Source organism: Amphiura filiformis, chromosome 12, assembly GCF_039555335.1.
Source record: "Amphiura filiformis chromosome 12, Afil_fr2py, whole genome shotgun sequence".
NCBI classification, from domain to species: domain Eukaryota; kingdom Metazoa; phylum Echinodermata; class Ophiuroidea; order Amphilepidida; family Amphiuridae; genus Amphiura; species Amphiura filiformis.
This window is the reverse complement of record NC_092639.1, coordinates 22,426,818-22,441,341: the sequence shown is the minus strand read 5'-3', so window position 1 is coordinate 22,441,341 and position 14,524 is coordinate 22,426,818. Positions and strand designations below refer to the sequence as shown.

Here is a 14,524-nt window from a genome sequence, read left to right as displayed (position 1 = left end):
AAGACGCATCCCGTGATGACACCATTTGTGCAACCTGATTTCGTACCTTAATTATTCGATGAAATTTCTCTTGAACCCAGTGTGTAAAGTCAATTTTGACAATGTGAAAATTTGAATGAAAACTGTGAGATCATATGCTGGATTATATAACAATGCCTATTAATTGATTAATATGATAAGAAAAGCTTCGCCCAGAACCTATTTCCCACCCAAATACTGCATTGTTGTCTGAGTTATTGTACAAATCTAGTTGAAAAGCTATATACACCATTGAAGCGGGTTGGGAAGCAGTTTGACACCTTGTCCCCCCATGCTCCCCTATGAGATGCTAGCCACCGTGATATTTTAAGTTGTTAGGCTTTTTTGCCCATTTTCGTCAGCATGGCCAAATGTTTCCTTCTTAAAAGTCGCCTTTCCCCCATACCCTCCTGACAGAAAAAATCTTGGCTACGCCGAGGGGAAATGAGTGTGGGAAAATAGGAGAACTTATGATCAGACCGAAGCGATGGACACACATCCCCTGTTACCTGTATAATTATATTATTGCAGCTTTATTATTAATTATATTAAGGGAACTGGAATGAGCGTTTTGAGCGTTTCGACTGTATTTTTGTGGGACATGAGAGCACATCAGACATATCAAATTGCATTCTGAATACGAAGAATGTCTTTCTGATATCAAATAATTTTCATTTTATGAAATTTACGATATAATACAAATTTTATGACAAATTAATAAAATTTGATATTTTTCACATTTTGAGATATAACAGTCCTCGAAGTAAATTTTATAAATTTAATGATATATTCTTAAAGTGTATGTAGCTGGGAGGAAAAGCCGACGATCAATTGAAAATGTTGACCTTTCATATTGAAGATATGGATTTTTTTACCAAAAAGGCCTGATTTTTTTGGTGTTTTGGGAAAACAAATCCATATCTTCAATACAAAAGGTCAAAATTTTCAATTGATCGTCGGCTTTTCATCCCACCTACATACACTTCAAATATAAATCATCAGATTTATAAAGTTTTTTCGAGGACTGTTAAATATCAAAAATATAAATTTTTAATGATTTGCCATAAAATGTGTATTACATTGCGAATTTCGAAAAATCAAAACTATTTGATATCAGAAGGACATTCTTCGTATTCAGAATGCAATTCGATATGTCTGATATGCTCTAATGTCCCATAATAAATACTGCCCAAACGTTTATGGCAAGCCAAGGGGTCCAAAAGCGTGGAACTGCTACGCGTAGCTTCTTTCTCGTTACGAGCAGCTTATTAACCAATCAGATTTGCGGTTTTAAACACGTGGAGCTGATGTAAACATCCTCTCTCACAAATATTACGTTGTTAATTTTTGTAAATGAAAATATCTGTAGTATATCAGCAAAAAAATGGTATAGGTGCTATTAAAGTAATATCTGAACAGAATGATGATTGTTCTATATTTAGGGGCTATCATTTTCTTCGGAAGGGGTCCCAAATATATAGGGGGTCATACTTCTTTGGAAAGAAAAATAAGGGGGAGGTGGTCATAAATTGATAATGACAAAATGTAGGGAGTCACAAGATGACTACAGATAGTGTGTTTATTGTATTCAAAAAGACTGATTTCAATACAATTTTAGCCTGTTAGGGGGTAAGGTGTATCGGTGGTGGGAGCCGGGGGCCATAACATTTTTGATGCCGAAATAGTGAGGGCCGCAATTTTATTGACGCCGACTTTTTGTAAATTTAGGACCCCCCGTTCCGAAGAAAATGATGACCCATTACTCTCTCCATATTTACACAGTGGCATGTGATAATGATATCGCTTTCCCTGCAATATCTTTACACAGCGCTTTACATCAGAAGTAGTTGTTGTTTGACCTTCATATCCCCTGCACGGCTAATACAGCCCGAGTATTGCTATTATAAACACGGTTTAAACTTGGAAACACTAAATAAATATGCTTTGTGTCATTTTAGCCAGGCATTAGCAACACGTTCTCTTGACACGTGCTGTGATTTGGCCTCCTTACCCGCTCGTTATCTATGCTAATTCCGTAAATTAATTACACGATATAATAATTGTGAAAGAGGATACCTAGCACTATACCACGCGCAGCTAACGACCTAACCACGTGATTAAATTGACTATTTTGATTGGTCAAACAGCTGCACGTAGCTTTAAATAAGCTGCGCGTAGCCATCTCCACGTAATGAGCCGCTTAGCTTGCCATAAACGTTCATATCCCTTTCCTTAAATATTATTAATTTTATAGACGTTAATCTTTGCAAAGTTCATTGAAAATAATCCATCTTTTATAGAATTTCCCCATTATTATTACATGCGTAATAGTATTTTCCAGTTTAGTTAACGAAGTTTTTGTATCTGATCCAGAAAGTTAACTTACTTGTGTACGTTTCTACAACACATGTTGTCTTTATCAACACTTGATGGGTAGTGACTGCTATTGGCAACCGACGCTAGAAGTAGTTCCAGCGTTGATTTTGGAGTTGCCAGTCTGTGTTTCTTCAATCCCTTCAACGATTGATCATTATGCGTTGAAGTGGATCATATACGTGATTAAGAAAATGTGCGGCCTCATCTTTGTTCATGGTGTGTTTGAAGCTCTTTTTTTATCTACATACTCGTAGATTCTTTGATATGGTGAACCGTCAGCCACGTATATGACCCACTTCTGGCGTTAGTGCGCCCCCTGTTGGTGATAAATCAACCAAAAATAAGAATCAACGACCATCACTCCGACGTAGTCCAAGATGACCGACTCTATCAGGTCATAGTAATTTGGGTTTTGACAAGATGAACTTCTATGAAATTGTGTGATACCAACCTATACTAAAGAATTTATTCAAGGACGGAAATTATTAATAAAACCTGAAATATAATAGTAAACATGACAATAATTGAGGGATTTTTGAAAGGTTTATTTTATTAGAGAATTATTCAACAATGCAATTTAATATTGTCACTCGTTAATTCTTGAACACAATAGTTCTATGGAATTCTCATATCGCTTTTTTTTAAAAATAAATATGGCTAAAATTTTGGTAATAAAATATCAAAGCTCGTTTCATCTTGTCCATCATGTCCATTGTATTCACATACCAAATTAATTCTATGCTCCATGGGCGGTTTTTGAACTGTTGAATAAAGTCGACACTGTAGGAGTTAACTGTGCAGGTGATTTGTTTCATTACATTTGTTGAATATCATGTGTCGACTTTGTTCTGCACAAACAGCAGTGAATTAGGTGATAATTCTAAAAATCGAATGGAATGATTTTCTTGATTTACAATATACATACTTGGGTTTGAAAGTTGAAATAACGACGACTAGTTGTCTAGTAGGTAAAATAAAAGGAAATTGTTATTATTTGGGTTTTCGTCGGAAGAGGACTCATGTATTACATCAACATTTGAGAGCATTTTGCACATCATGGTCATGTCATACTGGCGTATTCACCACTGGTTGAATAGGCAATTTGTCATCATCAATATTTACAGCTTACTTTCATCATTTCGTTATGAAGCAGGTTTGTATATTTTCTTTTCTTTTTATACAAGATTTTGTTGTTAATGCCATGGTGGGCTTTGACATGTGAATTATAATGCGACAAAATACTTCCTCCACATTATTATCGTTTTTAATTTGATTTGTTTAAGGTTAGGTTTGACAGATTAAAATAGAAAAAAAGACAATTTAAGTGACTAAAGATTGTGTCAATTGACGTGAAAACAATATAGTTGATGTAAAATGGTTTGCAGATTTGCGTTCTGCTAACGGTTCAATGCGTAGTATTTTGCACAAGGTCATATATGCACACTTTTGACGTCGCACGCATACGCGAGTATTAGTGCTTAAAATGGACTTCGGCAAATCGTTATAATTCATATATTTATTGCAGTTTCTGTCATAACTGTTTTGTCATGATTAGATTTTCTTTTCCACAATGCTAGCTAATGCTCAAATACATTATTGGGGGTTCGGAAACAAATTTGACAATTTGATTACTTTACATTGCAGCTTTAGTAACAGACACTCAGCATCTCAACATTACTCAAACCTCGCCTATTTCCGTGACACTCGACAACATTCTCATACCGTACGCACGAGAGCTCAATCAGAGATGGGTTGTAGATGTACCCGACAATTCTAGATTGGAAATTGCCATCGTAGAAGATAACATCGATGTCAAAAGGGACTCAATCACCATTTTGGATTCTGCGGGAAACTGGAATTTTACTCGACATGTTCACCGGACTACCTTATTACCAAATAAGATTGTGGTCAACGGACATTCAACAATTATTGTGTCTATATACATTGATCCAGTTCTTACATGGAAGACAGTCAATATTACGATGACACTTTTGTTAAATAAAGGTAGGTACTTTAAGAGCTCGGATAGCGATTTTCCACGTATTTTTTGTGGGACATGAGAGCACGTCAGTCGTATCGAATTGCATTTTGATTATGCTGAATGTCCTTCTGATATCAAATAATTTTAATTTTTTGAAATTCGCGATATAATACAAATTTTATGGCAAATTGATGTGCCATTAGTAGTGTCTTTTGAATCAGACAAGAGAAGATTAAATTAGGCGAGCCAATTTATGCATGCCCTATATACACATGCACTGCACACCGACATCGCCCGGTTAATAATTACATTATACAGCCTGAGACACTGAAATGAATACCCGGGATCAATACACGTGAATGTGCTATGCACGATTGATATTCAGACGATAAATCTTTGGATACCGGGGTTGAAAATGATGAATATCTCCCGTAAATGATTTCGTATAAAGAAACCACATCTGGTTCCTTGCATTTGAACATATATGTTCAACGGATATTATCGTCGTTAGCTAGCGTCTTGAGAAAGAAGCGAGCGTCTTGACTCAAAAACTGACAGAAATATTCTGATTTTCTGATGTGAGCGCTCACTCACATGGCGTATACACACAGAGGTCACACACACCCCAGTGTGAGCACTCACTCACATGGCGTATACAAGCTAACTAATACACACAGAGAAGTTAATTACCGAGCTATTGTCAGTAGCCTTAGTCGGGATGTCCCTCGGCTCATTATGCGTCTCAAAGGTCGGAACAAAATAAATAAATAAAATAAATAAATTTCGGAATTTATATAGCGCTTTTTCCAGAGGACTCAAAGCGCTGTAATTTCGCTGCGTGGTGAATCATCACAATCAGATCGCATCAACTAGGCTAGTTGCAGCCAAACCTGGCGCAAACCTATCCGCACTTAGATTGTAACATCCACCCATTTTCTGCAGCTCCCCAAATTCACAGAATAATCACAGACTCTTAAAGGGTCATCATTACGGTTCACTTGCCCATTCACTTACTCTACCTGGTATTCGTAAATTGTAATTCTATTTCCATTGTTTTTAAATAATCATGCCTTATTGTACAGGGTGAGTAAAAAAAAGGGCAATAGAGAAAAGAATCCATTTTTATTTAAGAACCGAATTGTAAGGTAGATTTGGAACAACTGCCATGTTCTTAACCTCATTGGCATTGAAATAAAATGGAGCACCCAAAGTGTTATTGCCCTTGGTCTTGTTTAAGGGGGTATTACACCCATTGCATTTTTTTTTTGCATTTTTTTGCATTTTGTGAAGAAATGAGAAAAAAAATGAACAAAGTGGTATGCAAAATGAATGGGCAAATCTTCTCGTTCAATTGGTGGCATCGGTATCAATGAGGCGTACATGCTTCTAATGGTGTGAGCCAAAAGGTGGTACATCACTGATGCTTTAAATTCACTTAATTTTGGAAAGCTTACTATCAACGGATTTCGTTAAAATTTTGGATATGTGTTGCTAACACATTAGGGAAATAATGTTGATATGTAAAATAGGAATAAGTGGTTCCTGATTTCTTTTATGACTTCGAACCGTACACTATAACATCAACTTCATATTTTCATGCTTTTAACTTAAAGGATCGCATATTTCTGCCGCTCTAAATATTCTTAGTCAAATGTATCTCTTTAGCGTCTCTGAATGGAGGGAACATATCCATCCCTATTATGTTTTGATTTTCACCCCTAGCTCCCTTTAGGGGACTTTGTGGTGGGATTATGGTCCCAAAGTATCCGTTGTCATTAGGACTCTAGGATCTTTAGAGTGCTATCAGCTTTTGACTACCTAATCCATTTACTTGATAAACATATTCAAAAATGATCCTTCGCTACCTACACAACTTTACATTTTCCCGGGACAATTTTGAAGTTAACCGATTACGGTGTCTATGGCAACCAACGACTTAACCTCTACTCCTACGTTTGATTTCTTGACCTCCACCCTCCTTGTACACTGTACAGTCGGAGCACAACCATGACAGACTACGCATTGGAATGTTTCAATTTCATCATCTTTACATTGAAATATCTGTCATCTTAAGAATGTTTTACTTCATGCTGTACCAGGAGGATATTTAGTGGAACTCAATAATATGGTCAGTTTTACAGGCAATACATATGCATGGACTGTATAATATCAATGTTGTTACCACGATATTATCATACGTGTCTTTTGCCTGTACATGTACATTGCACAACTTTTTCTGCACAGTAGTAGCAGTTAGTACAAGTCAACAACCTTTACGCTCTCCGCCATTGATGCCTACCGTACCAATGTTTATAACTTTATATCGAATATCTCGGCATCTCAACTTCTTACAACCATGCATCAAGGTACAAAACATAGTGTTTTAATGGTGACTTCCTTATTCTTCTTGAAACGATTAATTATAATCACCATAATGTGCATTTCGTCAACCAACGCATGAACTGACTATATATTGTCTTTTCATCTCACGGAAGATACATTTTTGAGTATCATACATCTTAAGGCCGCTCCTGATGAGATCCCGCCTACCCACGAGAGGATCGAAACACGTGTCGGGCATTTTATATCAAAATGCATGGAACTACTATTGTTCCCTACAATCCTTTAACAAATACTCTACAACGCTATTCAAGAAATCAGTCCTAATTCATCTTGGAGCTCCATATACCACCGTACTAATTTTTGGTATTCTTCAAACTATAACGGAGTCTCAGAACTTTACTTATCAGTGCATCATGATTTTCAAATCTTCGAACCGTACACTATAACATCAACTTCATATTTTCATGCTTTTAACTTAAAGGATCGCATATTTCTGCCGCTCTAAATATTCTTAGTCAAATGTATCTCTTTAGCGTCTCTGAATGGAGGGAACATATCCATCCCTATTATGTGCCAATTTTGTCATTTTAGGAATTTGTGGCAGATTTGCATTCCATTTATGAGCATCTTAAAATTGACACTACGTCACAATGCATTGACCGATTTCAATTCGGTTTTTTGATTTTTGATGCTTTAATAAAGGTCATTCATGTAGAAACATTAAATAACGTGTTTCTACTGCCCTTATTTTTGAGGTGATATACCTAATTTTATATCTATTTGCCCAATCCATCTCAACTAGGCAATCTAAATTATACTCACCATTTACATCCCAAGGTATTTTAGTATATCAACCTCACACATTTCCATTATATATCCAGTAACAGACAAAATACTTAATGCCTCATTATGACATGATATCACAGACTATCACATGTATTCAAAATGGATGCCTGAACTTGACCTTAATGACCTTATAGCCTTTTAAAATCTCTTTTCCTAACAACACATTATAGAAGATACATACATGGTGTATTATTAAATTGTCTATGTGGAAGAGCTTATTTAATTTATTCAGTGTTATAATCAGTGAGTACATTTCTATAGATAGTATAACAAAGGATTTAATGTATTCTATTCATGTACTCTACTTGAACATGTTGAATAGAATAAATTACGGTTTGTTATGAAACACACATCTGAGTTACTAGGATACAGTAAACAAATATATATATAGGGCTAAAATGATTTTCTAAAATGGTTTAAAAGCACTTTGTATGTAGAGATATTTTATAAGTTCAGGACATGAGGTGATGAACTTATTTATATACTTCATAAATTTGCAACAAAACAAAGAAGAGGGGTGCTGATGAAAATAAGGGTATTATACCCCCTTAAGGAGAAGAAACATTATTTGTTGTTATTTTCATTTTACCTTTAAAGATGATTATTCTCTATCAAAACAATACAAATTTGTAGGCGGGTTTTTAAAATGTCAAAATGAAATGTGCGCAAATTGAAGTGGAGTATATCCAGTTGGACATATTGGGATTAAAAAACTAGAGTTGGAGTCGAGTGAGGTATAAAGGACTTAATGTTTGTTTGAACAGAAAAAACGGTGCCTTTATCATGCATTGTGTGCTCTCATTCAAAATACATGGTACCTCTTGGACAAATAACGAAATTGGGTATCGCAGCAAAAGGACTCATAAAAATTAAACGTTAGTCGCGATTTACTTCATATTTTCACATAATATGACTATTGAATGTGGCATTTACAGAAATTTTCAATATTGTGAAAGTTCGACTTGGTTCTTGCATAAATATCTATTCTTTGCTCTATTGCACTTTTGTTACTCACCCTGTATGAAGGTAGAATGGATACATATTTAATTGTAGATTCGATATTAAAATCTAATCTATAATAACATAATTGGGCATTAAAATGGAACACTGACATTTTACGATGTCATTTCTGTAAATAAGTGCTCTTATAGTGAATTAACTTATACATTGTTTTGTTAAGAATAATAGCAACGTTCAACTTGAAAACATGAATGAGACAGATGCCTTGATTATTGCTTTGATATAAACCACTTCTTCATTTTTAAATAATGGTATCAAAATTTCTTCTCGAACTTTAGACCCAAAACCGACGTCGTTAGATTACTTATATATGTTTTCATCTCAATCAAAAGGCCTTAAGCCCAGTACTACTAGGGTTTTTTTAAACCCCAAACGGCTTTAGAAATCGCAGAGCCATCCTTTGCGCTCATTTTAGCCCGGCATTTTAGTAATAAAATTACTAACCTGAGATAAAAAAAAAGACTATAGATGGTGGAGATATTATCAACTTTTTTATTTGGTAGTTGGGTTAAAATAGTCTTTTTATTTCATTCGATTTTCCTATACTTTTGTACATAATAGTCACAATTTCCCAATTCTGTGAGGGCGCGCTAACATTATAACCTCATAGCTACATTTATGTGGGTCATGTTTGTACTTATTTTGGTATCACTGACGGACACCCGTAGCTATACATTGATACCGAATATAAGGGTATATGACCTTTAATATAGAAAATTGCATGCGACAATGGCTCAGTAGGACAAGTGTGTTTAAAGAAGCCATTATAGCAACACGCTGGAGTTTAGAAGAGCCTTTTGTAGAACACCAAATAAAAACATTCCTTGACATAACTATCGCGATATTTACATCGCACGTTATACTCGCGCGATACACTCTTTTCATGTGCATTCACCTGTATATGAAGGACCTTGTGCACAGAAAATAGGGAAAACAAAGGAACAAGCTCCGAGATCCAGCATGAAAGTCATGGAGCGTGAAATTGTCTTCTTTACATAACAAGGCCTAACATTTTTTAGAGCCAACGCCCTTAATATCAATTTAGTTGAGAGCGGAATTCTCATGTTCCTTGAAATTGACTTGCATTTGTACAGCCCATACATGCATAGCCATGATATGCGTTACGTATCACCAAATTTGATAAAGAACTTAAGACGGTGGTTACCTAGTACCTCGAAAATAATAGATCAGAATTTTGTTTGTAATTGACACGTTTACTTTCCTAATAGGTGAATGAGTAAACAAGACATTAAGGAAAATGTTTGTCAAATAGAACAGATGTATTTTACACAGTGATATGTTACACAATATGATTCGTTCCCATGAAATCAGGAACATGGGGAAATCTTACTCTGCTATGCTTTCATTTATTTTCATTTTTTCTTGTTGCCGATTAATTCTAGGCCGACTAGTCGCTCCTTGTATCAGAATACGTGAAAAATGAACCGCATTTTATAAAGTTATGTTATTCTTCCTTTCATGTCTGTGGCCAGTTTGAGGCCCTGACCAATATGGCAGAACCGTGCAAAAGATGAATAGTAAAATGTCTTAGTTTCTCTTCCAGGTTCTTCGCCATGCATCAATGATGACTATACCTGTGATCGAAACATTTACGTAACCGCGTGTTTCCCTGGACATATAAAATGTGATGCAGAGCCCCATTGTCCAAACGCTGAAGATGAGGAGAATTGCGGTATGTTGAATATTCTATTCCAATAACAACACAATTACAAGAACAGTAATAATAATAATAATAATAATAATAATAATAATAATAATAATAATAATAATAATAATAATAATAGTTTTGCTCCAAAATTAGCCTGAGCTACTTGTCGCTTATTTAAAAGTTTTAGCGGAACGTAAAATTATTTAACAACCTTCTTAGCACTTTCCATCAACCTATATATAATTTTTGTTTTACTGTTATCATGATTACATGAATTTAAAACACAACTACATAATAAGAACAAACATTCTCCGGGAACATTCGTGATATTAATATGTAGCTTTAATGTCAGTAGTACTGAATAAGTTGCTACATTAGATCTTGAAACAAATTCATCAGGTTTGGTAATGAACGAATTAAGAGAGTTTTTCTTTTGTCAAAACCAGTTTGAAGAAAACTTACTAGTTTTTCTTGCTGACAGTTTCGTCAGTGAGCCACTGACTTTATCAAAGCTTGGTGTTGTTGTGATGATCCAACAGCTGACGACAGGCGGGAAGTTATTTCACTTCCGGTGACGTTGTTAGTCTTGTTAGCAGTCTTCAGAAGAGGATCATACACGTGACTTAGGTTGTAGACCCCTCGTCTCTGTTCATTACTCCTCGCCCCTCTTTCTGATCTGGATTGATTCCTTAATCCACCTTGCTTTCCTATCACTCTCTCTCTCTAAGATTTTAGACTCCCCCCAATTGATAATATGATTAGCCCTGGCTACGTGATCACTAATGGCTGAGTTCTTGAAATGGCTCTCGGATTCTTTTCTCTTTGATCTTGTGTATTTTTGTTAACTCGCTTTCTCCGCTTCCCTCCTGTGTTCGTCCAGTCGCGTGCCGAAAGTTCTTTTGGTTTCGCCGACATATGTTAGCTCACAACTTCCACAAGGAACTTCATAAACACAGTTGGGTTTTTTGACAGGATCTAGTTTATCTTTTGGATGGACCACCAATTTCCGGATCGTAGTATGGGGTCTCATGGCGGTCGCGATGTCGTGTTTCTTAAGAGTTCTACTAATTCTTTCCGACACTCCCGCTACGTAAGGTATCACCACAAAACCTTTACTTTTTTGTTCGGAATCAGATGTTTTGCTCTTATTTTTCTTTGTCTTTCCTTGTTGTTTGTCTTCCATTTGCTTCTTGACTTTATCAATTGTCCATTTGGGATAACCGCACCTAGCTAGAGCCTGTCTTATGTGTTCTTCCTCTTTGACTTTGTCATCCGCTTCCGTAACTATTCTGTCTTTTCTATCTAATAACGTGCGCACAACTCCCATTTTCTGATGAAGAGGGTGATGGGACGTGAAAGACAGATATTGGTATGTGTGGGTCTTTTTTCTGTAGACCATAAGCTTGATTGAATTGTCGGGTTTGCGGATTATGAGGGTGTCCAAAAAAGGGATTTGGTGATCTTGTTCTTCCTCATGCGTAAATTTGATACTACCGGTAGTGTCGACTTGGTTCAGGTGTTCTGTCAGTGTTACGGCTGTGTCTTTTTGAACTATTTCTAGAATGTCGTCTACATAGCGTTTCCAGAGGCGGGGTTTACACTGTAGGGGGGCAGTAAGGATGGCATGCTGTTCTAACCATTCCATGAAGATGTTCGCTGTGAGGGGACTGACCGGTGACCCCATCGCTGCACCAAATTTTTGTTTGTAAATGGTGCCCCGGAAGGTGAAGTAAGTGGTTGTTAGAACAAACTTCATTAAAACCATAATGTCTTCTACCTCTAACAGCGTACGTTTTTTCAGATCCGGATCTTTTTCGAGTCTATCACGGATTATGGCAAGGCATTCGTCGATTGGCACGTTAGTAAACAGGGAAACTACATCATGTGAGATAAATTGCTCATTGTTTTCGATCATGACCCCACATAATTCTTCCGCAAGATCATAAGAGTTTTTAACATGATGTTCGGTAGTGCCCACAATTGGATTGATGATGTCAGCCAATGCTCTAGATGTATTGTAACCTAAGCTTCCCGTATAATCGACAATGGGTCTTAACGGATTATTTGGCTTGTGGATCTTTGGCGTAGCGTACAGTCTAGGAATAACTTCCCCCGAGGGTCTTAGGTGGTCATACTGCGCTTGCGTAATCTTTGAATCATCGCGTAGGTTAGTGAGGATAGACATAAGTTCTTTCTTGTATTTACTAGTGGGGTCTTTTTTCAACACTTCATACGTTTTGTCATCACTCAACATATCCTTCACTCTATCCTCATAATCTTGAGTATCCATTACAACGGTAGCCTTTCCTTTGTCCGCGGGTAGGATGGTAATGGTCTTTTCTTTTTGCAACTCATTTAATGCCTTTCTTTCTTCCCTAGTTATGTTAGATTTCGGCGGTTTAGCAGATCTAAGAGTGCCAGCAATCTCCGCGCGAAGTACGGTGGCTTCCGAATTCGGAAGCTTGGCACACGCTTGCTCTGTCGCAACAATGTATTCTTCGACAGGGAGCTTGGCCGGGGAAACGGCATAATTGAGGCCTTTGCTTAACGCACTACATTGTGGCTTCGTAAGCTTATACTTAGATAGATTGATTACCCACCTCTTCAGTTGTGAACCGCTCAGATCTATTTCTGGTTCCTTTCTTTCTTTCTTTCTTTCTTTCTTTCTTTCTTTCTTTCTTTCTTTTTTCTTTCTTTCTTTCTTTCTTTCTTTTGTTCTTTCTTTCTTTCTTTCTTTCTTTCTTTCTATCTTTCTTTCTTTCTTTCTCTTCCTTTCTTTTGTTCGTTCGTTCTTTCTTTCTTTCTTTCTGTCTTTCTTTCTTTCTTTCTTTCTTTCTTTCTTTCTTTTCTTTCTTTCTTTCTTTCTTTCTTTCTTTCTTTCTTTCTTTCTTTCTTTTTTTCTTTCTTTCTTTCTTTTTTTTCTTTTTTTCTTTCTTTCTTTTTCTTTCCTTTCTTTCTTTCTTTTTTTCTTTCTTTCTTTCTTTCTTTCTTTTATACTTATTTATTTTTAATATTGCCACGGATTTTTTTGATCACAGCAAGCAAGAAACAAGTGTTGATTTTCCGAGTTAAGGATCTCCACGCATTTGTGGTTGTAGTAAGAGTACAATACATAAATTATGCAGTTATATAATGTGTTTACTATTTTGTAAAATGACTCCATTTTTTTTTCATTTTAATTGCTCGACATGTCTATTGTGTAAATTATATACAGCAAACATATATGATTAGCTGTGAACATCCATGGAATTTTTCACAGGTTTGTATACTTGTCAAACGACTGCTTTTGTTTGTGTTTCTTTTCTTTACAGGAATGTTATTGAAATGAACTCCAATCAAGGTGAACATCTCACTGCACTCTAAGGGAATTTAACGCTACATCAACACACAGCGTTATTACTATCGTTGAATATCAAAGATTGAATTTGCTACTTGGGGACCAATAACTTGACATTATTCTTGGCACAAAACTGATGAACAGCATCCGTTCTGCTCCATTCAATGTACACCGAACTCTGAAAGGGCAAGGAAAGGTTAGTAAGCAAGATACACGGCGGTTGATAATATTTTGATAACATACATGCACAATATTTGCATTGGTCTTTGAACAATATTTTGCATTTAAATAAAGGTAGGTAACCTGGAGTCAGATATTCGCGATATTACTCTTATTGGCTCGGGATATTATATATATAATATCATTTTCTTCACGGTGTTGCGGTATGCTTTGAAATTACCTTTCTAGACGAATGTGCAATATTCCGTGTCAATTTATGTGTCTGTATAAGCGCGTTAATGTTGTAAAGGGAAAATTGATACAATGTAATTTAGGAAGCGATAAAGTTATCGCAGGATCTAAATATTGTATGTAATGCTATATAAAAGATTGATATCAATATTGTCTGCATATTCATCTTAGCCAGAACAGACAATGAACTGTAATTTAGAAAGCTAACGACCTATCGTAAGATCAGATTATTGTATAGCCATAACGGTAATTACTTCGACAATCGGGCAATAACGATATTGAATATTTTACGATGATATTCGTCTTATCATTGTAATAATCACTGTCATGTCTGAGAAGAAAATGCCTAGCAATTAATGTTTGAAATGTAAGCGAAGCATTGCCTTAAACATTGCAAAACAGGAAATGTGTAAGAACACCAGATTTCAAACTGAAATTCAGCCATTGGGTATAAAATAATTATTTGCATGCGCGAAGAGACCTCTTTTTACTCTACTGCTGAGCTGTGTCTAAGTTTACGGAT

General features: G+C 35.9%; 1 long non-coding RNA gene across 1 annotated transcript; it reads left to right on the top strand.

The window, feature by feature from the left end:
• The first annotated feature begins 5,966 nt into the window (after positions 1–5,966).
• Positions 5,967–13,879, top strand: LOC140165951 (uncharacterized). The gene is made up of 3 exons (XR_011860791.1): positions 5,967–6,741; positions 10,149–10,277; positions 13,565–13,879. It is a non-coding gene; the product is annotated as an uncharacterized lncRNA (long non-coding RNA).
• The last annotated feature ends 645 nt before the right edge of the window (positions 13,880–14,524 follow it).